Source organism: Sus scrofa, chromosome 3, assembly GCF_054392235.1.
Source record: "Sus scrofa isolate SSC_HxYL_T2T_F1_AM1 chromosome 3, Sscrofa_HxYL_maternal_Yorkshire_Landrace_v2.0, whole genome shotgun sequence".
Lineage (NCBI taxonomy): Eukaryota > Metazoa > Chordata > Mammalia > Artiodactyla > Suidae > Sus > Sus scrofa.
The window spans coordinates 126,371,550-126,399,424 of record NC_139385.1 but is presented as its reverse complement, the minus strand read 5'-3'; the positions used below and the strand labels follow the sequence as shown (position 1 = coordinate 126,399,424).

At 38.3% G+C, this 27,875-nt stretch overlaps 1 protein-coding gene across 22 annotated transcripts in view; it reads left to right on the top strand.

Annotated features, from left to right (window-relative positions):
- The window catches only part of NCOA1 (nuclear receptor coactivator 1), a 253,860-nt gene that overhangs the window by 74,970 nt on the left and 151,015 nt on the right, over positions 1-27,875 (top strand). The window contains exon 1 of one of the 22 annotated variants that reach the window (XM_021085902.2): positions 15,281-15,367. The exons of the other annotated variants lie outside the window; for them this stretch is intronic. The gene's annotated coding sequence lies outside the window, so the exon portion shown is untranslated. Of the gene's footprint in view, positions 1-15,280; positions 15,368-27,875 lie in introns of those variants that run through there. 22 annotated transcript variants of the gene reach the window in all.

The following is a 27,875-nucleotide window of genomic DNA, read 5'->3' as shown; positions in this document are numbered from 1 at the left end:
GTTACAGTACCAGTAACTGGTACTGTAATTGAAAGATTTTAGTGTTTTCCTAGATGTGAGGAGATGCGAGAATTGGGTTCATAAAATCTCCTAAAAATATCTCACTGTCTGAAGACCTGTTCTTCCAGTTTTCCCAGAGCTCAGTGCCTCACTCTTGATCTCCACCCTGAGCCCTGCTTGGGGGATGCTGTGGGTAGACAGCTGCAGTGGCTCATGAGTTAACCCATGTAGAGGCTGATGGCCACGTGTCCAGGCAGATGTCCAGTTAACAATTAAATAACTTTTTTTTTTGGCTTTTTAGGGCTGTACCAGCAGCATATAGAGGTTCTCAGGCTAGGGGTCGAATCGGAGCTGTAGCCACCGGCCTACGCCAGACCCACAGCAACACAGGATCCGAGCCACGTCTGCGACCCACACCACAGCTCACGGCAACGCCAGATCCTTAACCCACTGAGTGAGGCCAGGGATGGAACCCGCAACCTTATGGTTCCTAGTTGGATTTTTTTCCGCTTCACCAAGATGGGAACTTCTTAAATAACTTTTTTGAATCAGCTGGAGACTTTTGACAGATATCTAGCACTTGGGTAATAGTACATTGTAAAATGTAAATTGGTCACACCCATGTCTCCCAGCTCTGATAATTCCGTAATCATTTTGAGGGATTTGGCAATTTCTCCTGCCTTTAATTGCTCTTGCCTATCTTGCAACAGAAATTTTTGCATCACGATAGCTTTTTGTTTCAGTGCTTTTTGTTCAGTCCTTCTGAAAACATGTTTCCAGCAACAGGCTTTCAGATTTAACTTAAAATTCAACTACATGTGAGTTTACCTATTCAGTTAATTCACCTGTGGTCTTATTTGGGTAAATAGATACCTTTTATAGAAAGTATTTCTTTCCCATATTTTTACACATGGGCAAGCATTTACATACATCACAACTCACTCTTTTGCTTAACTGCTGGTATATTTTTTGAATACTAATTTTGATACTTCTCCTAGTTTCAGAAGCCTAAAAAATATTCATTTAAGAAAAAGAAGCATCTTTAGAATTGAGAAAATATGACTTAGAAATTCAGTATGTAATAAGCAAGCACAAAGTTTGTCAAATGGTAGAATTATATAAGTTTTGAGGTGATCAGGTAGCAGTTAGAATAATTAATGTTGAACCTGTCTGTATACACATGTACGATTAATTTTTTTAAATTGAAAAATTAGTGAAACTGTGCAAAGGATAGTAACCTAAAGTAAGAAGACTGAAAAATTGATTTTAAAAATTAAGTACATCTATATGAAGAAAACCAACACAAAACTAAAAGGGAAAATAATAAAATGGAAATATTTATAAATATTTGCAACACTAAGATTCCAGTAAGTACATTGATAAAGTCATGTGCTTTAGGTCAAAGGGGGACGCAGAGTAGCAAAGGTAAGAAAAAGAGTTCAACCTCCTGGGTGATTGAAACAATAGTGAATAACCTTTTTGTACTTACTAAATAACTGTTATAAAGTAGTCCACAGGGAATCAAGTATTCATGCATTGTTTTGGAACTGGTATAGCTAGCTTCTACAGTTTTCTAATGAGAAATTGCCCTATAGGTAATACTCTTTTTCTCTAGGTGCTTATAGGATTTCTTTGTGTTTAATTTCAGAAACTTTATTATAATGTATATATGTTTTGATTTCTTTGATTTCAGTTTGCTCAACTTCTTGAATTTGTTAGTTTATAATTTTCACCAAATTTGAAAAATTGTCAGCTATTATTTCTTCAAATAATTTTTAGCCTTTTAAAACTTTTTCTCCTTTAATAACTTTTTCTCCTTCTCAGACTTTTATAACATGAATATTAGGTCTTAATGTAGGTCCACGATGCTCTATTTTTTTCAATCTATTCTTTTTCTCTTGTCCAAATTGGTGTGGAGGGCTCTTTCTATCTTTCTTTCTCTCTCTTTCTTTCTCTCTCTCTCTCTTTCTTTCTCTCTGTCTCTTTCTTTCTCTCTGTCTCTCTCTTTCTTTCTTTCTCTCTCTCTCTCTCTCTCCCTCGCTCTCTCTCTCTCTCTCTCCTTCCTTCCTTCCTTCCTTCCTGCCTTTCTTGCCACACCTGTGGCATATGGAGGGTCCCAGACTAGGGGTCGAATTGGAACTGCAGCTGCCAGCCTATGCCACAGCTCACAGCAATGCTGGATCCTTAACCCACTGATCCAGGCAATGGATTGAACCCATATTCAGGTTCATCATTGCTGAGCCACAGTGGGAACTCTGATGGTTTCTCTTTTTTTACGGTCACACCTGCAGCATATAGAAGTTCCCAGGCTAGGGGTCGAATCGGAGTTGCAGCTGCCTACACCACAGCCACAGCAACACTGGATGCCATCCGCATCTGCGACCTGCTGAGCGAGGACAGAGGTTGAACCCACATCCTCACAGACACTACGTCAAGTTCTTAACCCACTGAGCCATAATGGAACTCCCTGGATGATTTCTTTTGATTGATCTTTTTTTCTTTTCCTTCTTTTTTTTTTTGGCCTAGCCCACAGCATGCAGAATTTCCCAGGCCAGGGATAGAATGTGAGCCACAGTAGTGACAATACCAAATCCTTAACTTCTAGGCCATCAGGAAACTCCCCTCTTGATCAGTCTTTAAGTTCACTTTTTTTAAGATCTGTGAGAAACACTCACCTGCTCAAACTCAAAGAATCGACTCAGATGGAGTTCCCTTCGTGGCTCAGTGGTTAACAAATCCGACTAGGAACCATGAGGTTGTGGGTTCGATCCCTGGCCTTGCTCAGTGGGTTGATGATCCACCATTGCTGTGAGCTGTGGTGTAGGTCGCAGACGCGGCTCAGATCCTGAGTTGCTGTGGCTCTGGTGTAGGCCGGTGGCTACAGCTCCAATTAGACCCCTAGCCTGGGAACCTCCGTATGCTGCGGGAGCCACCCAAGAAAAGGCAAAAAGGCAAAAAGCCAAAAAAAAAAAAAAAAGAAAAAAAGAATGGACTCAGAGATAGGAAGTGCAGCAGAGGGAGACTAATGGTGGCCTTGCAAGATTGGGTATCTGGTAGGCAGGCACACCCCAAGCCATTAAAACAAGTGGTTATATTTCCTAGCATGCAAGTCCCTCACCTGGTTCCTCATGGGGTGCACAGTCTTCCCGGATGTCACCTAAATTTCATTATTCCCTTGTAAGGTCATCTTCTCTTTTCTTCCCAGTTTAGGTGTCCATTTATGGACTAGCCCCTTGCTTCTCCCTTCTCGCACATTAATTCCCACCTTTATGTTTTGAATTCACCAATAGAGTTAGCCCTGGCCAAAACCCTAGGCATTCCACCCTCCCTACCCAGGACCTTGCTGTGTGGTCCCAGGGTTGTTTGCTGCGGATTTTTTCTAATTCCTGCTTTATGTGTACATTATCAAGGACTTTCCAGGTTTGTAAGCCTTAGGATTGCCATGTCAGCAGCAAGTCATCATAGCATGCAGGCTATGCAAGCTAGCTGTTGGTAGTTCCCCATTCTTAAGTTAGCATTTATTATTGAAAACAGACCATTAAACATGAAAATTTCTTACAAGATTGATTCTTCTCTTATCACCATTCTGCTAACCTATCTAGTGAATGTAATTTTGACCACTGTATTTTTCAATTCTAAAATTTCCATCTGGTTCTTTTCTATATCTTCTGTTTGTTTGCTGTGACTTTCTGTTTTCTCAAGTGTTTCAAAAGTGTTCATAATTTCTTTTTTGTTTATTCTACTGATAACTGCTTTAAAATCCTTGTTAACTGATTCAAACATGTTGTCATTTCAGTACTTGTGTCTATTAATCTTTCTCATTTAAGTTGAGATTTTTCATATATTGCTTTATTTTCTTCATAATGAGTATAATTATTATGAAAGCAAACTAGGAAAATAGGAATGGAGGAAATAGAACCAATCTAGCCGTTTAAACTCAGTTTCTTTCTCTACAAAGTAGAAATAATATCTACTTCACAGATTTATAAAGACTGCTTGAGAACATATACATAAAATATCCAACTCAGTCCCTTAGAAAATATTAGTTAACTTTTCTTTTTTCTGATTATAGTATTTTGAGATCATTACTGTCAACTACATGACATTTTAAGGGAAGAGCTCTTTAAAAGAAGTCTTAACTTCTCTAAGTTGTGATTACTTAATATAAAGATCAGCCTGTCCCTCAGTACTGCCTTCACTTTTTTATGGGGGAAGAAGATTTTTGTTGTTAAACTTAGATGAGTTTTCTTCTGGGTCGTAAGTCCTAGGTAATTTATCCACTCTTTTCTATTCCTTAGAGAATCTTTCCTGTCTCCAGCATCTATCCAGGGCAGAAGTAGAATAATGAATTGTTGCCAGCAGGATGACAAGTACACTTTTTCCTTTTTGCTTTTAGGATTTTGTGGCTAACCTTTCCCTAGAAAGGGTAGAAACAGAGGTAGAGAAGGTGTGGTGGTCATAACAGAAGTAAACACAGAAGTATGTCAAAGCTTAGGAAATCCTAATAGCTTCTTAAAGCCATTAGTTGTTCCTGACTCTTGCTGAGTTGGTAATTGGATGCCCAGTTGGACCGATGCATCTTGATTTTTTTCCCTCTTTCTCCTGAAATCTCTTTGATCTTTATGATGGAAAGCTTTTTAAGGAGAAAGTGACATTTAAGCTGAATTCTGAAAAATGAGTTAAAAGTTATTAGGTGAGAGAGGAAGAATGTGCAGGCAGACAGAATCAGCATATCTGAAGCTCTTAAAGTAAGGAAGGAACGCATAGCATATTTGAGATACTAAAAGAATGTCAGTACAGAAATAAAGATGGTATGGTATTGGCAGAGGGATAAGTGCATAAGATCATTGGAACAGGGTAGACAGTCCAGAAATAGTACCCAAACAAGTATGGCCAGTTGATTTTTGACAAAGTTGCAAAAGTAATTCAGGAAAAAAAGAATAGCCTTTTTAGTAAATGGTGTTGGCTTACATTCATATGCAAAAAAATCTTGATTTATACTTCACGCTTACATAATAATTCAAAATGCATCATGGATCTAAATATAGACTATGAAACTATAAGCTCTTGGAAGAAGGCATAAGGAAAAATCTTTTTGCCTTGAGGTTAGGAAAAGAATTCTTAGATATGACACCAGAAGCATGATCCATTAAAGAAAAAAGTTTGGGAGTTCCCGTCATGGCTGAGCAGAAATGAATCCTACTAGCATCCATGACGATGAATGTTCGATCCCTGGCATTGCTCTGTGGGTTAAGGATCCAGTGTTGCCATGAGCTGTGGTCTAGGCCACAGATGCGGCAAGGATCTTGTGTTGCTGTGGCTGTGGTGTAGGCCAGTGGCTACAGTTCCAATTTGACCTTAGCCTGGGAACCTCGTATACTGTAGGTGTGGACTTAAGAATATTAAAAAAAAAAAAAAAAAAAAAGAATATAAAGCATATATAAAGAACTCTTAAAACTCAACAGTAAGGAAATGAACAATTCACTTTAAAAATGGACAAAAGACAATCCGTCAAAGAGGATATAAAGTTAGTAAATACATGAAAAGATGTTCAAAATCATTAACTATTATAGAAAAGCAAATTAAAACTGTGATGAGGGAGTTCCCGTTGTGGCTCAGTGGAAACGAATCTGACTAGCATCCATGAGGTTATGGGTTTGATCCCCGGCCTTGCTCAGTGGGTTAAGGATCTGGCATTGCCGTGAGCTGTGATATAGGTTGCAGACGCGGCTCGGATGGGGCATTGCTGTGGCTGTGGTGTAGGCCGGCAGCTGTAGCTCTGATTAGACCCCTAGCCTGGGAACCTCCATATGCTGCGGTTGCGGCCCTAAAAAAGACAAAAGAGAAAAAAAAAACAAAGGATCCGGTGTTGCCATGAGCTGTGGTGCAGTTCGCAGACACAGCTCAGATCTGGTGTTGCTGTGGCTGTGTTGTAGGCCAGTGGCTACATTTCTGAGTTGACCCCTATCCTGGAAATCTCCATATGCTGCAGGTGCTGCCCTAAAAAGACAAAAACAACAACAACAACATCGACAACAACAAAAACCCCCCAAACTGTCATGAGAACCACTATATATCCTTTAGAATGACTACAGTAAGAAACAATGAGAGAGTACTGGTACTGTCAGGGATACAGAAAAACTGGAACTCCTTATGCATTTCTGGAAACAATAAAAAAATGGTACATATACTCCTTCTAAAAAAAGAAATTTTGGAATTTACAGAAAAGTTCAAAGGTAGTACAGGGTGACAGTTCATTAGTCTTTCCTTGTTTTTTGATAACTTTGATACTTTTGGATAGTGCTGGTCAGATTAAATGTCCCTCAGTTGGATTTGTCTGATGTTTTTGTCATGATTAGACGTAGGCTATAGTATTTTGGGAAGAAGACCACAAGAAGTGAAGGGCCCCGGGAGTTCACATTGTGACTCAGTGGGTTAAGGACTGAGTGGGTTGTCTCTGTGAGGATTTGAGTTTAATCCCTGGCCTTACTCAGTGGGTTAAGGGTCTAGCATTGCCACAGCTGTGATATAGGTTGCAGATAGGCTTGGATCTGGTGTTGCTGTGGCTGTAGTGTAGGTCTCAGCTGTAGCTCTGATTCAGCCCCTAGCCTAGGAACTTCCATATGCCACAGGCAGAGCTGTAAAAAACAAACAAACAAAAAAAAGAGGTGAAGGGCCCCTTTTATTACATTATATCACAGAGTCAGTATCAACGTGATTATCATTGATGACATTAACCTTCTTGATTTTTTTTTAATACTTTGGAACACAGTTTGGTATTTTTTTACAGAGTTAGACCACAACCACCCGCTGGGTATTTACCCTAGAGAATAAAAACTTGATTTCACATAGAAACCTGTACACAAATATTTATAGCAGTTCTATTCATATTACCTCACATTGGAAACAACCTGATGTTTTTCCTATGGGTTAATAGAGAAAATGCAGTACGTCCATACAGTGGATTACTAATCAGCAATAAAAAGGAACAAATTATTGATTCATGTGACAGCTTGGATGAAGTTTCTATGGGGGGATGAAACTTTCCGCATTGTGATTGTGGTGTGCTTACATGACTCTGTGTATATGTTAAAATTCATAGAACTGTATGTGCAAAAGGCACTTTTAATATATGTTAGTTTACTATATATATATATATTTTTTTTTTTTTAAGAGCCACACTTGAGGCATATGGAGGTTCCCAGGCTAGTGGGTGAATCAGAGCTGCAGCTGATTCACAGCCACAGCAACACAGAATCCGAGCCTCATCTGTGACCTACACCACAGTTCATGGCAATGCCAGATACTTCACCCACTGAGTGAGGCCAGGGATTGAACCCACATCCTCATGGATACTAGTCACGTTCCTTTCCGCTGAGCCACGATTGGAACTCTTCCCCTCTCATGTTTTGAAACAAATCCAGATATCATGTCATTTGATCTGTAAATATTTCACGTGTTTCTGGAAAAGATAAGGTCTTTTTTTTTTTTTTTAAGAAAAATGCAATCATAAAACTATTATCACACTTCAAACTTAATAAATTTCTAATACTATTAAACAGTCAGTGTTCAAATTTTAAATTGTTTTAATGCCAGAAACATTTTTTCCATATTTTAAATTATTTTACTTATTTGAATTAGAATCCAAATAAGTTTCACAGCATGTTTGGTTGCTGTATCTTTCAAAAAAAAATCTCAAGTCTATTTTTTTACCTTTTTCTCCCTCCTTCGCTCCCACCCCTTTTCACTCCTCTCCTAGTCCCCTTTCTCTCTTTGTCTCCAGCTTTTTTTTAAATCTTGCAGTTTATTGATTGAAGAGACTGGGTTGTTTGTCTTGCAGATTTTTTCCATACTGTAGCTCCTGCTTATTGCATCCCATGACATTGTTTAACTTGTTTTTCATTCTCTCTGTTGCCTGTAAATTTTCAGTTAGATATGGAGGCTTGATGTGATTCAGGTTTGATTTCTTTTCTTTTTAAGACTGATTTATAGAAAGTGTTGTCATCTTTGTAAGGAGGCACAAACACAGAGTGATGGTATATGCATTTTTTATTTGGAAGATATTGGCAGATTGTCTTCCAGAACTGTTGTTTCAATCTATACCTTTGTCGTTAGTATTTAAGAGTATCATTTTAGGAGTTCCCATTGTGGCTCAGTGGTTAACCGACTAGGAACCATGAAGTTGTGGGTTCGATCCCCGGCCTCACTCAGTGGGTTAAGGATCTGGCGTTACCGTGAGCTGTGGTGTAGGTCACAGGCGTGGCTTGGATCTGGAGTTGCTATGGCGTAGGCAGCGGCTACAGCTCCAATTTGACCCCTGGCCTGGGAACCTCCGTATGCTGCAGGTGCAGCCCTAGAAAAGACAAAAAAAAAAAAAAGTATCATTTTATACACTTGTTACCATCAAGTTTTCAAAATTTTTTGAATTGACTAGTATTTTGAAAATCTTCTTAGTCTTTAATTTTATTTCCCTAATTACTAGTAAGTTTATTTATTTTTCCTATTTTTTATTTTTTAGGATCATTTATAATTTCTCTAATAGGAATTGCCTATTCATAGTATGCTTTCTTTCCTTTCCTGTGGGATGTTGAACATTTTTCTTATTGATTTGTAGGATTTCTTTAGATCTTTTGATTACTCATCCTTTTTTTTTTTTTCCTGTTTTATGATGCCAGATATTTTCTCTTAGGTTATTGCTAGACTTTCATTTTGATTATATTGTCCTTTGGTATACAGAAATTATACCAAAAAAGTTATCAGATTAATCACTTCTTCCCTTTGTGACTGTACTTTTTAATTTATGAAAGAAAGATTTGTCTATAGACAGAAACTTTTTTGGTTTTGGGGTTTTTTTTGCACTTTTTAGGGCTGCACTCAACGGCATATGGAGGTTCTCAGGCTGAGGGTCCAATCATAGCTACAGCTGCCAGCTTTTGCCACAGCCGCAGCAACATCAGATCCAAGCCAAGTCTTTGACCTACACCACAGCTCATAGCAATGCCAGATCCTTAACCCACTGAGCAAGGCCAGGGATCGAACCTGCAACCTCCTAGTTGGATTCATTTCTGCTGTGCCACAACTGGAACTCCATAGGCAGAAAAATATTCACTTACACTTTTTTTAAATTATAAAAATACATAACATAAAAATTGCTCTCTCAACCTTTTTTTTTTTTTTTTTTTTTTTGTCTTTTTGCCATTTCTTGGGCCGCTCCTGTGGCATATGGAGGTTCCCAGGCTAGGGGTCTGATAAGAGCTGGCCTACGCCACAGCCACAGCAATGTGGGATCTGAGTTGAGTCTGCAACCTACACCACAGCTCCTGGCAACGCCAGATCCTTAACCCACTGAGCAAGGCCAGGGATCGAACCTGCAACCTCATGGTTCCTAGTCAGATTCATTAACCACTGAGCCACAGCAGGAACTCCCTCACAACCCTTTTTAAATGGACAATTGAATAGTGTTTAGTATATTCACTTTGTTGTGCCACTGATCTCTATACTTTTTTTATCTTGCAAAATTAAAATTTTATAGCCATTAAACAACTTGAGATTTAATTTTCATATTTAGATATTTTATCCCTCTGACTTTGTTTTTTACATTTGATATCTGATAGGATAAATAACCCTGCTTTGTTCTTTTTCATAATTGCCTTTTTTATTTATACGTATATGTATATACTTGTTTTCTCTCTCTATGTATATATTTTGGCCATACCTGTGACATGCAAAAGTTCCTGGGGCAAGAACTGAACTCACACCACAGCAGTGACTCAAGCTACTGCAGTGACAACCCTGGATCCTTAACCCACTGAGACGCGCAGGAACTCCTATATTTTTAATCTCCTTCATAGACATGAAGGATGTTATCTGGATTTACATATTAATTTGAGGAAAATAATATTTTTATTAGGTAAATTTACTGTTTCCCCATTCATACTAAAAAGTTTTGTTCTTTTGAAAACTTACATTTCTGCTTCAAAACCTTACACATATTCCACAGAATTTTTTATTCTTAGGTGAGATTTATTTTTGTTTCTTCTGGGGTGGAGTGAGTCTGATATTTAAAAAAAAAAAATGTAGACTGCCTGTTCCCTATTCTGATTTCCCCTTCCTCTCTAATTTATTTTACATTTTCATAGCATTTGTCACCTTCTAGCAGACTTGATGATTACCTATTTATGTGTGTTGTTATTTTTTGTATTCTTTACCCTCTCTCCAAATCTAGAATGTAGTTTCTTTTCTTTTTTTCTTTCTTTTTTTTTTTTTGCTCTTTAGGGCTGCACCAGTGGCAGGTGGAAGTTCCCAGGCTAAGAACCAAATGGAAGCTGCAGCTGTCTGCCTACACTATAGCCACAGCCACAGCCACAGCAATGTGGAATCTTAGCTGCATCTGTGACCTACACCACAGCTCATGGCAACGGTGGATCCTTAACCCACTGAGCAAGGCCAGAAATCAAACCTGCAACCCCATGGACACTAGTTGGATTCATTACCACTGAGCCATATCAGAAACTCCTGGAATGTAATTTCTCTAAGGACAGGGATCTGTATTTTATTTCTTGACGAAATACTGAGCATTATAAGGATAAGTATTTGTATTATGTGCACATAATGACTTGGGAAGTGTTTTCTAAATTAAGATATTTTTTCTTTTTCTTGATTTATTGCATTGGCTAAGCCTTCAGGTACTATGTTGAATCTTATTTCCCTCATTATTACCTTGTTCTTAACATATATGAGAATGTATCTGTTCATTCCTAAGTATAATGCTTACAGTTGGTTTTTCAGCATTTTAACAAAGTAGGGAAGTTCATTTTTTTGTTCTTGCCTTGCTAAGAGTTTTTATTCTTGGATTTTGAATTTTGTCAATGGAAAAGGCAGGAGAGTTGAACATATTGTGGTTTCTAAGAAACAGAAATTGAGGAGAGTTTTCAGTAGTCTTACAGAGATGGAGAGACTTCTGGAGTTAAGGGTTACCCGGTATCTAGAGCTTGAATGACCAAGGTCCTGAATAGAATATAAACTTAGAAAACTGTGCCAAAACTCTGAACCATGTTTCCAGTAGGAGTTGTTGCAGATGAGTAAACTGCAGAAGCCGGTAGCCAGGAAAGTTGAGCAGAAGGTGGCTACTAAAAGATCAAAAAGTTAAGCAGAAAAAAAAAGGGGTTTCCCTTGTGACTCATTGGAAATAAAACTGACTAGTATCCATGAGGATGCGGGTTCAATCCCTGGCCTCACATCCAGCATTGCTATGAGCTGTGGTGTAGATCGCAGACACACCTTGGATCTGGTGTTGCCGTGGCTGTGGTGTAGGCTGGCAGCTGCAGCTCCAGTTCGACTCCTAACCTGGGAACATCCATATCCTGAGGCTGTGGCCCTAAAAAGACAAAAAAAAAAAAGCAGAATTTTCAGTAATCTCAGGGTGCTAAAGACATAGAGGAGTCCTGGTATGTATCCTAGGCCTTCAGCTGAGCTTTCTAAATAACTGTATCCTAACAATAAGGGTGAACCAGAGAAGGAGACCAAGCCTTTTTTTTAAATTTATTTTTATTTAAAAATTTTTACTGGATGTTCACTAAACTTATTGTGGTAATCATTTCATGATATTATGAGTTAAATCATTATGCTGTACACTTTAAATTTTTACAATGCTCCCTGTCGGTTATATATGAATGAAACTGAAAGAAGAATAAAATAATTTTATTGGGATATATTTGTTTTACAATGTTGTTTTAGTTTCAGGTGTACAGCAGCGTGAATCAGTTATACGTATACATATATTTATTCTAGGTCTTTTTTCTTAGTTGAAGTGTAGTTGATATATGTATTATATAAGTTGCAGGTATGCAATACAGTGATGCACAATATTTAAAGATTATACTCCATTTACAGTTATTATAAAATATTGGCTATATCTCCCATGTTGTACAGTATATCCTTGTAGCTTATTTTACATAATAGATTATACCTGTAATCCCCTACCCCATATAACTCCTCCCCCCATCCTCTCTCCACTGGTAACCACTTATTTATTCTCTGTATCCGTGAATCTGCTTCTTTTCTGTTAAATTCACTAATTTATTGTAATTTTTAGATTCTTCATATAAATGATATCATGCAATATTTGTCTTTCTCTGACTCATTTCACTTAGCATGGTGCCCTCCAAGTCTATCCATGTTGCTACAAATGGCAAAATTTCATTCTTTTTGTGGATGAGTAGTATTCCATTGTATGTGTGTGTATGTATGTTTGTATATACACACACACACATACCAATCTTATTTATCCATTTATCTGTTGATGGACACTGAGGTTGCTTCCATATCTTGGCAATTGTGAATAGTGCTGCTGTGAACATTGTGGTGCATGTGACCAGGTCATAATATGATTGAAAACTAGTTTTAGGAGTTCCCGTCTTAGCTCAGTGGTTAACAAACCCGACCAGTAATCATGAGGTTGTGGGTTCGATTCCTGGCCTCGCTCATTGGGTTAAGGATCCAGCGTTGCTGTGAGCTGTGGTGAGGTTGCTGATGCAGCTTGGATCCCACGTTGCTATGGCTGTGGCGTAGGCCAGTGGCTGCAGCTCTGATTGGACCCCTAACCTGGGAACTTCCAAATGCCGTGGGTGCAGCCCTAAAAAAAGACAAAAAGACCAAAGAAAAACCCCAAACCAAAAAAACTAGCTTTAAATTAGCTTAATCTCTGATTGAATTACATCCCATTGCCAACTAGAAACTGAAGAAAATCTTCTATTGAAAAGATAATATCAGTCATAACCTCTGCTGTATTTATTGTGCAATATCTGACATTCATTCTGTAGCTTCCAGGCATACCAAGGGTCATGAACAAGAGGAAAACAGATATAGAAACACATGATCAGATGTGGACTTCACTGCCACTTCCTTTATCCCTCTTTTGTTTTAGATTAGAAATTTGTCACTTGAATTGTTTTCCCCTATAGGTAAAGCATCATTTCTTTCTCTGTTTCACTACATTTTTTTGTCTTTAGTTTTCCGAAGTTTACCTATGAGCTGTCCTAGTATGGATTATTTTGGGTTTATCCTGTTTACTTAACTGCTGGAACCCTAGTTTGTATATTTTGCCAACCTTGAGAAGTTACCAGCTTTTGTTTCTTGGAGTACTTTTTCATTCTCACCCTCTTTCTTTCGTTTTGGGACTCAGATAACATGGAAGAGAAGTCTTTTGTTATAGTCCCACAGGTCTCCAAGAGTGTTTTCAGTGTTTTCTCTGTGTTGTTCAGATTGGGTCGTTTCTTTTGTTCTGTCTTCCAGTTCAGTGGTTTTTCCTTGTCCTCTCCATTCTACTCTTGTTCTCATCTGTTGTGTCTTTTATTTCAGTTATTGTATTTTTTCAGTTCTGAAATTTCCATTCGGCTCTTTCTTATCTATTTTTTCTTTGTTGATATTCCTGGTTTTTGTTTGTTTGTTTCAAGCATATGTGTAATTGCTCTTTGAGACATGTTTATAATGGTCACTTAAAAATCCTATTCAAGCATTATGTCGGGAGGCTGGCCATCAGAGTTTTAATCCTGGGTCTCCCTCCCAATAATTTTAGGAAGCTGGGCAACCTCTGGGGTTTTAATCTGTAATTTAATCTCTTTGTAGTTTTCACCTTGCATAAAATGGGGTTAATAACAGTAATTCGTAATTGCTTCACAGAATTATGGGAAGGGTTTACTTAAATGTATAATATGTTTATTGCGTTAGCTAAGCACATAGTATATGTTCAATAAATACTACTTAATACTGAAAAAAAAATCCTCTTCAGATAATCCTACCATATCCATCACCTAGATATTGGCATCTGTGGATGGTCTTTTTTCATTCAGTTTGAGATATTCCCTGCTACAGTGAGAGTTATGAAAGTTCTTATTATGAAGAATGATTTTTATTTGATACCTGGACATTTGGGTATCATGTGCTGAGACTCTGGATCCTATTTAAACATTCTGGTTTAGCTGGCTTCTTCTGGCACTGCCCCAACATGGGAAGGAGGGTAGTGCTCTGCCACTTTACTGCCCAGTGGGGGTAGAAGTCCAAGTTCCTCACTCTGCCTCTGTTGACTCTCAAGGTGGTGAGATAGTGCTCATTACTGCTGGTCAAGGATGGGAGTTCCGCCCTCCACTGGCTTTTCCCTGGCCAGGAGGGGCAGATGTGCCTCAGTACTGGGGCCCCCATGGCTTCCACAGGGGAGGGCCTTTTTGCTGTTGGGCCTTTCACTACTTCTGACACTAGCCTACAGCATGGTCAGCCTTCTTACTGCCATGTGGACCTCCAAGCTCTCCAAGTGGTTTTCATTGACTCCATGGGGAAGGAGGTCTCCTTATCACCTGGTAGGGACCAACTTTCAGGTGGCCTTCTCTGACACCATTGTGGTGGGCAGTGTGGGGGACCTCATTACAGCTTGGCAAAGGTAAAAGTCTAAGCTCTCCACTTGACCTTTGCTGGTCCACAGTTTTGTCTTGTTATGTTTGTCTGCATATAATACTTTTTGTCTAGACTGTTTCTTTCCTAATCTTTTGTCTAGGAAGAATGGGATTTTGTTTTGTGTGTTTGGGGGCATCTGGGCCTGTTGGTATTTCTAGGTTGCCAGCCTCTTCAACTCCAAGCCTAGGATATGTGGGGCACAAAAGAAAACCCATAGAACTTACTACCATGTTGTTTTCCTTGGAGCTGGTGATCTTTACCTGATCTGCCTTCTTCTCTCTGCTTCTATTCTTCTTCATGTTTGTTACATGCAGTGTCCAGGACTTTTAGTTTGACTTAGTGAGAAGAACAGGGAAAGCTATATCTATTCCACCTCTCCAGAATTTGAAGTCCTCAAGTATTTTAAATTCTTAATTGTTTAGTTTTCATTATAATTAAAATTACCTTTTAGTCTGTTTGCCATGTACTTGATTGGGCAGAATTTTATCAATGTGGCTCACTTTTGGGGCTTTAAAAAACTTTTTAATGAAAGTAAGGCTCATCATCTAGAAATAGAAATTTTAGAATTAATCTTTTATTCTTAATTATTTTGGAGAAAGAGTGACAATTTTCTCTTTCCCATTTTATTAAAAATAAATACATAAAGTCTCTAATTTTTGTTTGCTTCAACAGAAAGTCCCAGTGTAGCTTATATATTAATTACACATATCTTAATGAATTAATAATATACTAAATTTTTTTGCCACTCTCCCTCCTATTTTCTAATGCATTAATTTCATGTGATTGATCCAAATAGATACGGATGACTGTTACATTGTTTTCCTAATTTCAGGTTCTCTTTACAGCTACATCAGAGGTTGAATAATATGCTAAGAAATCGCTAAGTACTACTCTGAGGGGTTTAGAAATAAATAAATGGGTAAGTTTAATATTGACTTAAATACTACCTGGATTTTTTATAGTGAATTCCTTATTTGGGCCTATTATGTGCCATGCATCAAGCTGGACACATCAAGAGGAAAGAATATCTTCACTTTGATTTTGCTCTTTGCTTGTAGTGCTTTTCAAGTTTTCTTTTGGATCAGGAACCCCTTGGAGGGTTTGCTTAAAGCTGTAGTCTCTTTTTATGAACATTCACAGATGTTCACAGAGTTCGAGGACCTTCTGAAATCCCCCAGAGTTCAGAGGTTTTGGGTCAACTGTCTGCTCTGTTGTTTTTAAGACATTTTTATCTGCTTTGTTACCCTTTTAAATATTACAACAACCTGAGAATTAGTGGCTTGTTTTCACATTTTATGATGAAGAAACTGCTGCTCAAAGTGCTGTGTGACTTACCTGGTCATGTAGCTATTAAATGCGGCCTAGAATTGAAGACCTTCCTAAATTGTAACAATTCCTGGGAGGCGTCAACATTTCCTAAGGCTCTTGATACTTAATGTCACATTGCTTCCTAATGAGGTTGTGTCACCTTTTCTTCACTGTCAAACATTATGGCATTGAGTTTTCCCCCACACTGTTTGCTAAATTGGTATATATACACACAATAATATTTAATTTGTTTCTTTCTTTGTATTTGAATCCTTTATCTACTTATCCATCAGTCTTACCAGGCTTTATATCATTATGTATAAATTTTTAATATATTAAGAATATTAATTTTGTCATTGTTTACAAATACTTTTACCCTTTTCATTTGCCTTCTAATTTTAAATGATTTCTTTTTTGTGTAGAAGTTTTGAAATATGTATTTAGATTTCCTGTAATTACCATTTTGTCTAATTTTCCCTTTTTTTGAGTAGAAATGTCCAAAGATTTGACAGTCAAGTGCATGCAGACACACATATATACTTAGACTATTTTTATTTTGAAACATAATGGGACTCTAAAAGAAAAGAAAGGAATGGTATTTAAGTGGCATTTAGTTGACTTTTGTGGTATGTTTATTTGGCTGTTGGTCTTTTGTTTTTAAACTGTTTTTTAACTGAAGTATAAGTTAATTTACCTTGTGTTGGCTTCAAGTATACAGCAGAGTGATTCAGTTTACAACAAAGTGATTCTTTTTCAGATTCTTTTCCATTATTATAAGACATTGATTATAGCTCCCTATGCTGTACAGTAGGTTTATCTATTTTACACATAGTGGTGTATGTATGTTTGTCCCAAATTCCTAGTTTATCTTCCCTACCCTCCAACACTCTCTCCTCTAGTAACCATAAGTTGTTTCCTATGTCTTTGAGTCTTATTTCTGTATTGTAAGTTCATTTATATCATTTTTTTAAGATTCCACATGTAAATTTTATCATATATTTGTCTTTGATTTACCTCATTTAATATGATAATCTCCAGGTCCATCCATGTTGCTGCAAATGGCATTATTTCATTCTTTTTTATGGCTGAATAATATTCTGTTCTGTATATATACCACACTTTCTTTGTCTGTTCATTTATTGATATACATCTAAATCACTTCCACATCTTGGCTGTTGTAAATAGTGCTGCTATGTATATTGGGGTGCATGTGTCTATAAAACAGTTTTGAAAGTTTGCTTTGGATATATGGATATATGCTCAGGAGTGGGACTGCAGCATCATATAAAAACTCTATTTTTAGTATTTTAAGAAACTTTCCTGTTCTTTATAGTGGCTGCACCAATTGATATTTCCACCAGTAGTTTAGGAGGATTCCCATTTCTCTGTACACTCTCCAGCATTTATTATTTGTAGACGTTTTAAATGGTCATTCTGACTGGCACGAGATGATACCTCATTATAGTTTTGATTTGCATTTCTCTGATTATTAATGATATTGAGCTTCTTTTCATGTGCCTCTTGGCCACCTGTATTTTTTTGTTTAACTGATCTTTTCGAATTTTTATAATGATATTATGTAGAAATCTAACTTTCTTCTAAGGTAGATAATTTGTTCTGATAGCATTTATAGAATATATCTTTTCTTAACCACTTTTTGAAATCTACCTTGATCATATGTAAGCTTCCTCTATACATGCATATGTCTGTCTATATAATGTTCCTTTGATCTCATTCTATATTGCCATGTAGGTATCACACTGTTTTAATGTTATATTTAATGTAGCTTTTAAGTTTTCTCTTATTAGACTTTCAGAATGTTTGTCTTGCTTTTTTTGGAGTATTAATTCTTACAGATTAGCTTTAGAATATGTTTATCACGTTAAAAAATAAGGATATGAAGAATTTTGACTAGAATTGCCTTGGGTTAAAGAATCATTTTGGGAAGTTCCTGTTGTGGCTCAATGTTAATGACCCTGACTAGTAACCATGAGGATGTGGGTTCCACCCCAGTCTCACTTGGGCGTTGCCTTGAGTTGTGGCGTAGGTCGCAGACACGGCTCACATCCCATGTTGCTGTAGCTGCGGTGTAGGCCTGCAGCTGTAGCTCTGATTTGACCCCTAGCATGGGAACTTCCATATGCCGCTGGTGAGGCCCTAAAAAGCAAAAAAAAAAAAAAAAGATTAATTTGAGGAAAAATTGATATCTCTTTATTATTACATTTTCATTGTTGTTCAACTCCTCCACTCCAGCCTTTGCTTTACCTGTTTATGTTTTATGTATGTGTATATATATACATGCACTTTGGTGGGATGTTCTCTATTTCTGTACTCTTGGGGACTTTCCTTATGTTCTCTGGCTCCCAAGAATCTTTTCTTGGCTTTCCCACTAGAAAGTTGGGGTTTCTTTCTCTGAGAGTCTTAGCGCCCCCCACTCCCCTCACTGTTGCACAGTTATACCCTGCTGAGGCCCTCCTGGGTTGAGGCATAAGGGAGAATGAAGAGAAATACATAGTGAGGGTGCCCCTCCCCCCAGACTCTTCCTACCATCCTGGTTCCTTTTTCTAGTTTCTTAGAAGGCTGGAGCCAGTTTTCACTTAGGCTCTTAGGTGTCCTGCCTCAGTGTGCAGCTTTGTGACTTGGACTGGCTTCAGAGCAGGGACAGCAGAGAACAAAAAGGAACTGGAAAACCCCACCCCTCAATGCAAACACTTTCCAGCTTGCAGATGCCAATTTACTCCAGTAAGAAAGAGTGGGTTTCTCTTGGAGTTTTTGCTCTGTGCACCTACTGAATAATTCTGGGACTCTGCCCACCCTCATGTCAAAGTGGTAAATAAAAGGTTTTTTTAATAAAGAGTAAAGTCACTGCCATATTAGTTGTTCTTTCAGCTTTGAGATCTGTCCCCCCTGCACCTGTCATTGTTTACTTTTCACAGTTTCCAGGTAGTTGCATTTGAGATGCTCCCCAGAGTTTTTACAATAGTTGTCCTCAGTGGGAGAGTTGTATGGCTTATTCCATGTTTGCCTTCATGAAAAGTCAAGTTAATTTCATTTTGAAAATCTTTTTTTTTGTTTTTGTTTTCTAAAATTTCTTTTTCATTGATGATTACATTTTATGAGGAGATTTTTCTTGTTTTAAGGCTATATTGGCTTCTTGAATCTCTCTGAATATACCAGTTAAAGTTAAGAACATCTTATTTCTTTTTGTTGCCGTACTCTCTTTTGTGTGGGTCATTGTGCCCCTGCTTTTTCACCTTAGTTCCTCTCTTAAAGAGTTTTTATTAAGTAGCTGGTGGTTCTTGGCTTTCCTTTATAGTATTTTCAAATTAAGTTCTAAATCAGAGGTTATCCAACTTGAGTATATGTAACAATCTCTTGGGGACCTAGTCTAAAGGCAGGTTCCTAGCTCCACTCACAAAAATCTGATTCCGTATGTCTGGGATAGGGCACCTAAACATTGTAGATGGTGCTGATGTTGCTAAGTGTCTTGGGAACTGGTGTAACTCTGTAAAGGTCAGTGTTCTGCTTTACAAAGCGTCGTCTTCTCCACAGAACATCATCACTCACCACAGGACTCTGAAGGTTGCTTTCCTACTTGCTGTGGGAAGTGGAGTTTCTCTTTTTACGCTTGCAAAGACAAGGCTCACAGGTTGGTAGCTGTCCCTCCCTCAAGTTCTGCTTTAGGGAAGGAGTTTTTATCTGCAGGCAGAGTTATGATTTGTTCTGAATTATCTTCCCCCAATCACAGTCTATTGAGATTGTCCCTAACCTATTATCTCCATCTCAAAGTTCACAGCAGAAGCCCTCTGACAAAGACTTTAGACTCGGAGTAAATGCTGTGGCAAACATTTACTTACCATCAGAGTTGTACTGGTTGTCTTTGGTGGTTTTTCACTCAGTTGTTCTATGGCCTTCCTGTACTCTCAGGCCCTCCTGACATGAGGTGGTTAAGAAGGAGAAGAGGAGGATGAATGGACTCAGTCTGCCATCTTGAACTGGAAGTCCATTGTTACTTTTAAAGTGATGTTGGGAGTTCCCATCGTGGTGCAGCGGAAACAAATACAATAGGAACCATGAGGTTGCGGGTTCTATCCCTGGCCTTGCTCAGTGGGTTAAGAATCCAGTGTTGCTGTGAGATGTGGTGTAGGTCACAGACGAGCTCGGATCTGGCGTTGCGGTGGCTGTGGCATAGGCCAGAAGCTATAGCTCCAATTGGACCCCTGGCCTGGGAACCTCCATATGCTGCGGTTGCAGCCCTAAAAAGCAAAATAAAATAAAATAAAACAAAATAAAAATAAAGTGGGAGTTCCCGTCATGGCACAGTGGTTAATGAATCCGACTAGGAACCATGAGGTTGCGGGTTCGATCCCTGGCCTTGCTCAGTAGGTTAAGAATCCGGCGTTGCCATGAGCTGTGGTGTAAGTCGAAGACGCAGCTCGGATCCCGCATTGCTGTGGCTCTGGAGTAGGCTGGCAGCTATAGCTCCGATTAGACCCCTAGCCTGGGAATCTCCATATGCCGAGGGAGCGGCCCAAGAAATAGCAAAAAGACAAAAAAAAAAAAAAAAAGAAAGAAAGAATGAAAAATAAAGTGATGTTGGTTTCTAGTGTGCTAAGAAGTATTTCTTTTTGACTTCTCACATAAAATAAACATCATAAAATCCTTAGCAAGGTCATTGCTTACTCATACTCAGGTTTATAAAGAAAATATAGCTTCTTTAATTTTCTGTAACTCATCTCTTCCTTTTGATGAACCTTCGTCACTGGGTAACTGGAAGAAGAGTACCAGTTTTTCTCCACTCTGGTAAACTGAGTCTTATCTAATAATTTAAATTGATCTCTTTGGATATTTCAGTCTCTTTTTGGATACTGGTCATTTAAATATCATCTCTTCTCTCACACCTTCCCACAATAGAATGCAGACCTCTGGGTGCCTGTGTGACCTCGTAGTCATAGAAGGATACCAGGACCCTCAGTCCATGTGCTGTCTTCTCTGGTTTCTCACTGGTCTCTCCTTTAAAGTAACTGGTCAGGCTGTTCCCTGAAATTGTGACTGCTGTGGTGCTACTGGAACTGACCTTGGGTATTCTTCAGACATCTGAAGCTGAAGTTCATAACTGATGTAACTTGAGGTCTGTTCTCTTGGGTCCCAGGATGTATTGCTGTCTTTCCAGGTGTCACAGATAACCTGAGATCTGGCTAGGGCTTCCCATTGGCTCCCTGGCCAGGTGGTCTCTTTTCCAGGGCTATGCTATGAAGCTATTTTTGCCCCTGTCACAGTGACCTCTTCTGGCAGTTTCACCATCCAGCATCTTAAATTACCTTTCCTGTAGTACTTTAGAGTACACAGTAATTTCCCAGAGCCTTCCATGGCAAATAGCAGATAAGGGAGACCCCAGAGCTTATCTCACACCCCTCCTCAATCTGATTGTGCTTCTGCATGTATGTTTTGATGTGGCTATCTCCAGCTTGTGCTAGGTGTGTAATAAGAGGGCGGTGGAGGTCAGGTGTGTGTATGTTGGGGGTATGTAGGATGTTACTGGAAGGCAGTCACTTTGCACTATATCAACAGGAAGCAAAGCAGAAGCCTTCCTAACTCCCAGATTTCCTCACTTCTTCAAATATTCCTTTCCTTTGCAGCCTTGACCTGGAGAGAGTAATGGGAATATTGGTTTAATCACTTGCTTCTCCTGTCTCTGTCTCACTTCTTTATCCCACAGTCCTTTGGCCAGAATCAGGAATTTGAGGCTTTAATTTACTCTGGGTTTATCCTCCATCTACCCTAGTAGTAGGCATTATGCTCTGGCTGTCGTGAGTGAAGGGATATCTGCTCTACAAAGTGGAAGAAATTAAAATCTGAGTCTTTCGGGCTTGGTCAGAAAAATATTAGTATTAAAAAAATTTCCTTCTTTGGAAAAACCAGACTTTTAAGACTTACCTTGCAGCAAAATCCTTTCTTTAACTCGGAAGGAGAATATTAAATATTTCTCTTTTTATATCTAAGCTTCTCTAAGGAAATGGATGCTACTTATAGAATAGTAGGGAGGTTAGGAGAAGGAAGTGCAAATGGGAAAAGCATACTGATAACTACTTTCATAATCATTAGGGTATACTGTCCTTACTCTTGTGTGTACGTGTGTAAGAGAGCAAAATCTAGTTTGCAGCTCAGTTCTTTCTGCTTTCTGGTTCTTTCCTATGTGCTCCCATTGTTCTTTGTTTATTTGTCTTTTCCAGAATTCCTTATATTTGTGTTTATTCAAGTGGATCAGGTCAAGGGCAGGGGCTCAGGTATTTATCTTTATTTGCCTTAGTGCCTAACAAATTCCTGCTCAAAGCAATTCCTGTACTTCTTCCCTGATTTATTTTTCTCTATAGTACTTACCATATTCTAACATACTGTCTTGTTTACTTATTCGTTTTATTTATCATCTGTCTTCCTCTACTAAATTATAAGTGCCACCACAGTAAGGATTTTTGTTTTGCTTACTTCTGTATTTCTAACACCTAGAAGAGTACTTGGCACAAAGGTGACCACTGATTATTTGTAGAATGATTATTTAATGAGTTGCTCAAATTTAGATAATTGCCTAAATTATACCATGTGATCTATAAATTATGATAGGTATAATCTGTTGGTATGGAAAAATTAAGTAGTATAACCATAAAGCTGTAGAGGTGAATTGATGTGAGTTAAGCACAGGGTCAGTTAATTGCAGAGACAGAATTTAGAGCTCTTGAATAAAATTTAATAATTAATAGTGGCGTTTAGATATGTGGTAGGCAGGGTGTGTGACTGTGGATAAGAAAAGCACAGGTTCTGGAATCAGATAGATATAGGTAAGTTACCTGCTCCCCCATGCATCAGTTTCCTTCTCTGAAAACCAGGAATAACTCTACCTTTCTTATAGAATATTCTGAGACATGTATGAGACAAAGCATATTAAGAAGGCACACTGCCTGGCACTTGGTCAAGGCTCAGTAAAGGTGGCTCCTATTATTACCATTTGGAATACTTTTCATCTATAGCTTGCGGGTGTGAAAGATCTTTAGATTTTGTTGGGGCTTTAATCCCTGCAGGGTGTCAGGCTCCCAGGTTCTCTGGATTGATGCATCTCTTCTTTCTTTGGCCTAGAGAACACTCGTCCCTGGTACCCTTTGCTGGTTTAATTCCTACTTCTCTCAGATCTCTTCTTATTTCTTTCACTTTTTAACTTTTATTTTGAGAATTTCTAAACATGTTATCAAAGTAGAAAGTATACTGAACCCTTATGTATCCATTACCTCCTATCAGTAGGTAACCCATTAGGTGTCTATAAATAAATCATGTTTTTCTTGATATCCCAGTAAATACCTTGAGGTTTTTTTCTTTGTAGCATATTAACATAATTTGCAATTGTGTACTTAACGTCTCTCTTCTTCATTAGATTGTAATCGCCGCAGTAAAGGCAAGCATTGTGTCTGTTTTATCTATTGTGATGTATCTAGTATCTCAAACAGTGCCTGAAACATGGTAGGCACCGTATATGTATGTATGAATTATTTAATTAAGAATATTGCTAAGGAGCTTGAAAAGAGGAACGTTTAATGAAATCCTTTGAGGGAGTTCCCGTCGTAGCTCAGTGGTTAACAAATCCGACTAGGAACCATGAGGTTGCAGGTTCGATCCCCGGCCTTGCTCAGTGAGTTAAGGATCTGGTGTTGCTTTGAGCTGTGGTGTAGGTCGTAGATGAAGCTTGGATCTAGCGTTGCTGTGACTGTGGTGTAGGCTGGCAGCTACAGCTCCAATTAGACCCCTAGCCTGGGAACCTGTATATGCCATGGTGTGGCCCTAGAAAAGACAAAAAAACAAAAAACCTTTGACTAACAAAGGTTGAGAAGACTAATTTGGGCAGCTTTGTATTAAAACTATATGGTTCAAAAAAAAAAAAAAACTGTATGGCTCAGATTCATATATTTCTAAGGAGCCTTGTGCTTTTAATTTGTTTTTCCCAAGTAAACTGCTCTGCTGCAAAGCAAATTCACTGACTTCCTGGAAAGAATATTAGTTGAGTTTATAAGATACTGTTCATTGTAAATGATTAAATTAGCTTTGGGAAGCACCTTTGGATAAGATATAATGATCTATTGAGGTACTAGACCTGTGGGGCTGAGAGATCAAGCACCTTGATAACAATCTTGAGGCCCTTGCCCAGCCATCAGCCTATCTACCTATCTCTTATTACTTTGCCTAGCCTCATTTGATGAAAATCAGGAAAACTGTTTTTCTCCTCAAATTGCTATCCCATCCTACTTTTTTTTTTGTACTGTTTTGAAGCAGTAACCATGGTTACTAGTAGGAGCTCCTTGGAGCTTTAAAAACTTCAGTCAGTTTCACAGTTGGAGGCAGAGTGATCTAGATAAAAAGCATAAGAATAAAGCTTACTGTGTTTTTTTTTCTTCCATGTTGGAACTGAGTTCTTTCATTAGGCAGCACTTTGCATGAAGTGAAATGTTCTTTGTTCTTACTAGAGTAGACAATATTTTCATTGAAATTAACAGTAAGTTAGCACCTGCCTCCTTTTTAGAGTTAGGAAAGGGAGGTAATGCTACCACTTACCTGTCCTCTACCTGAATTTACCCTCTCTCTATCCTTTTCTTTTTCTTCATGTCTTCCCTGGGCCAATAGTGAGTAATAGTAATACTGACATTTGAGGCTCAGATGGATAAGATTATGAAATTGCAGCTTTGGATTAATGGGATGGGGCAAGGGGTGGAGAAGGGACTAAAGAACGCTAAAATCTTGGTACAGTGGTACTAGGAGCATATTTGCCAGGATCACGAAGAATCAAGGGCCAGCTCTTGTCAGAGGGCCAGAATAAGTGATTTCTAGAAGTAAGTCTTAAGGGATGACACTGTTGGGAAGAAAAGAGAAATCTATATTTACTAAGCATCTATTATGTATTAAATACCTGAGTGATTACTTTCCACTTCATCATGCTCTCTCTCTCACCTTTTTTTTTTTTTTTTTTTTTTTTGGTCTTTTTGTCTTTTCTAGGGCCGCACCTGCAGCATATGGAGGTTCCCAGGCTAGGGGTCAAATCGGAGCTGTAGCCGTCAGCCTACACCACAGCCACAGCAACGCGGGATCTGAGCCGTGTCTGCAACCTACACCACAGCTCACGGCAATACCAGATCCTTAACCCCCTGAGCAAGGGCAGGGATCGAACTTGCAGCCTCATGGTTCCTACTCGGATTGGTTAACCACTGAGCCACAACAGAAACTCCCCATGCTCTCTCTTATATTAGGCTGTGAAATGACTCTGAGAATTTTTAAATAGCTATTTTATATCATCGTGTTTCTTGGTGTGATCTAGACTGGGGTTGGCATGGTACAACCTATGAGCCAACTCCTTCCCACAGTCTGTTTTTTGTAAATTAAGTTTTATTAGAACACAGCTGCCATGCTCATTTTAAGATAGTCTGACTGCTTTTGCACTTCAAGGGAAGAGTTGAGTAGTTGCTGCAGAGACTAGATAGCCTATAAAACTTGAAATATTTACTGACTGGCTCTTCACAGAAAAGTGTGCCAATCCCTGATCTACATGGACTGGATCAGTTCATCTTGGACTAGATATGGGAATGGTAATAGTGGGAGGGAAGTACACGCTTAGGTTGTACTCTTTGTGGACATTAAAATAGTGACACCATGAAAAGAAGGTGCTGGGGATTTGGATGAAAGTGGTGGGCTTTTGGGGCCTTTTAAAATCATAAGTACGAACATAAATTGTGAAAGGAAACTTTACATGTAAACTTTGTATTTTTTTCACATTTCTTTGCCGTTTTCTATTCCTACATACACACCTGTGTCTGTAATCTCAAATGGACTTAACTGTTATTCATTCATTTACTTCCACAAATGTAGACTTAACATGTTTTATTTTTATGATTTATTTATTTATTTATTTAGTGTTTTTACAGCTGCACCTGCAGCATATGGAGGTTCCCAGGCTAGGGGTCCAGTTGGAGCTGCAGCCTCGGCCTGTGCCACAGCCACAGCAATGTGAGATCCAAGCTGTGTCTGTGACCTCTACCACAGCTCACGGCAACGCCAGATCCCTAACCCACTGAACGAGGCCAGGGGTGGAATCCAGGTCCTCATGGATACTAGTCAGGTTCGTTAACCACTGAGCCACGACGGGAACTCCTAGACTTACGTATTTTAATTGGAAATGACCTTGGAGATCTTTTGCTCCAATATCCTTATTTTATAGATAGCAAAAACTGAGTTCCTACGAAGTTACCCAGTAGTCAGTGTTGCAAAAGTAGGTTAGTGGCAAATCCTGGGAGTAAAATCCTGGTTTTTTGACTAATTTCCTGCTGTCATGCATAGAGGCATTTACATATGAAGTCTACTCTTAAGGCCTCTCCCAATATATATCTGCAATTCTGAGTAGGACTTCTTAGAAATCTAAAGAAACAACCGAAGAGGAGAAAAGCATTAAATCTGGATTCTAATGTAACTCTGCTACTGATTATCTTTGCGATTTTTAGTAGCTGCACCATTCTTTCATAAACAGAGGTAAGAATCCAGAAGATAAATTAGGCTTGTTAGGATATCTCTAGGCTAAGTTCCAGATATTTGCTTTATTTCCTGGTAAATGTGCAGTTATTCAAGTAAACACAGTAGTATATTCAGGATCCCTGAGTAATTTGCAAGTGAAACATAGGAGAATTACAGAGTGCATGTTGTAGTAAGTGGGGTATATAAATGTGTTTAAAGGTTTTTCTTTTGTGAACTGTTCAAACTATAATTTGTAATTTATAATAAAACAATTTATGACTCCAAGACTTAAAAAAATTTCCTTAAGAAAATTAAATATTGTTTAACTAAAAATATAAAAAAGGAATACACCAGAAATTGTAGCCATTTTACTTTTCTGTTCATGATAGGAAGGTTGCTATCACAGTTGAGGCAGAGTCATTATTTTCCTTAAATTAAGCAAAGGAAAGGCCTCTCCCTTTATTGCATCAGAAAATAATCATAGAACTTCTTGCTAGTTCCCCAGGGGCTCATTTTAGTGAGAGAAACCCTAAGAGCAGTTTGCACACAAAAAAAATCTCCATTGGAAACTCTAGTGTAAGAGCAGATATTAACATCCTTTTGGCTTATTCTGAAGATGATTTATAAAACCTTAACACCAATATTACTTGCCTGTTGTTAATTAATCTCTACAGAATTGTATAATTGTTTCTTCTTTCCCTCTGTGTAATAAATCAGGACCCTCTACTTTCTTTCCTTTTACATTGGAAAATTAAAAATTTTTTTCTGAACAATATAAATAATGAGCAAATTTAAGTTGTAGCTTAATAGACTTAACTAATCTTAATTATAAGTTAGGATGCAGTGAGCCTGTGTTCAGCTCTTAAAATACATGATAGCTATTTAATCTTTTGGGAATTTAAGCCATTTTAGCAATTAAATATTTCATATTTAGTTTATATTTTTATTGAAGGCCTATCTCCAAGTGAATTATCCAAATAAAGGGAATCCAGAGAAGCATGTGTTTGTTTAAATTTGGAATTCTAAGTAAATATTTTTACTAGAGTTGGTTCATTAGAATTGAGATTGACATGTAATCATAATATTTTTGGATCTTACTTACCTGGAACTCTGATTTGCCAGCATAGTTTAATTATCTAAGCTAGTAGTTTTCAGTTCTCCAAAACCATGTTTCTCTTTGGTAGTCATAAAAATAATTGATTCCTCTTTACTGTTATTTGAAATTTAAAATAAATTTAATTTGTTTAGAAAATTCAAAAGACTTAGGTACAGAGTGCTGCTTTGTTTTTAAACCTGCTAACATGTCCCCGGTTAATTGAAGTTCTGTTTAAATTTACAGAAGTTTCAGAGTTCCTGTCATGGCTCAGTGGTTAACCGTGAGTTTGCAACCATGAGGTTTCAGGTTTGATCCCTGGCCTTGCTCAGTGGGTTAAGGATCTGGTGGTGATACCGTGAGCTGTGGTGTAGGTTGCAGATGCAGCTCAGATCCCCGCTTTGCTCTGGCTGTGGTGTAGGCTGGTGGTTACAGCTCCAATTAGATCCCTAGCCTGGGCACCTCCATATGCTGCAGATGTGGCCCT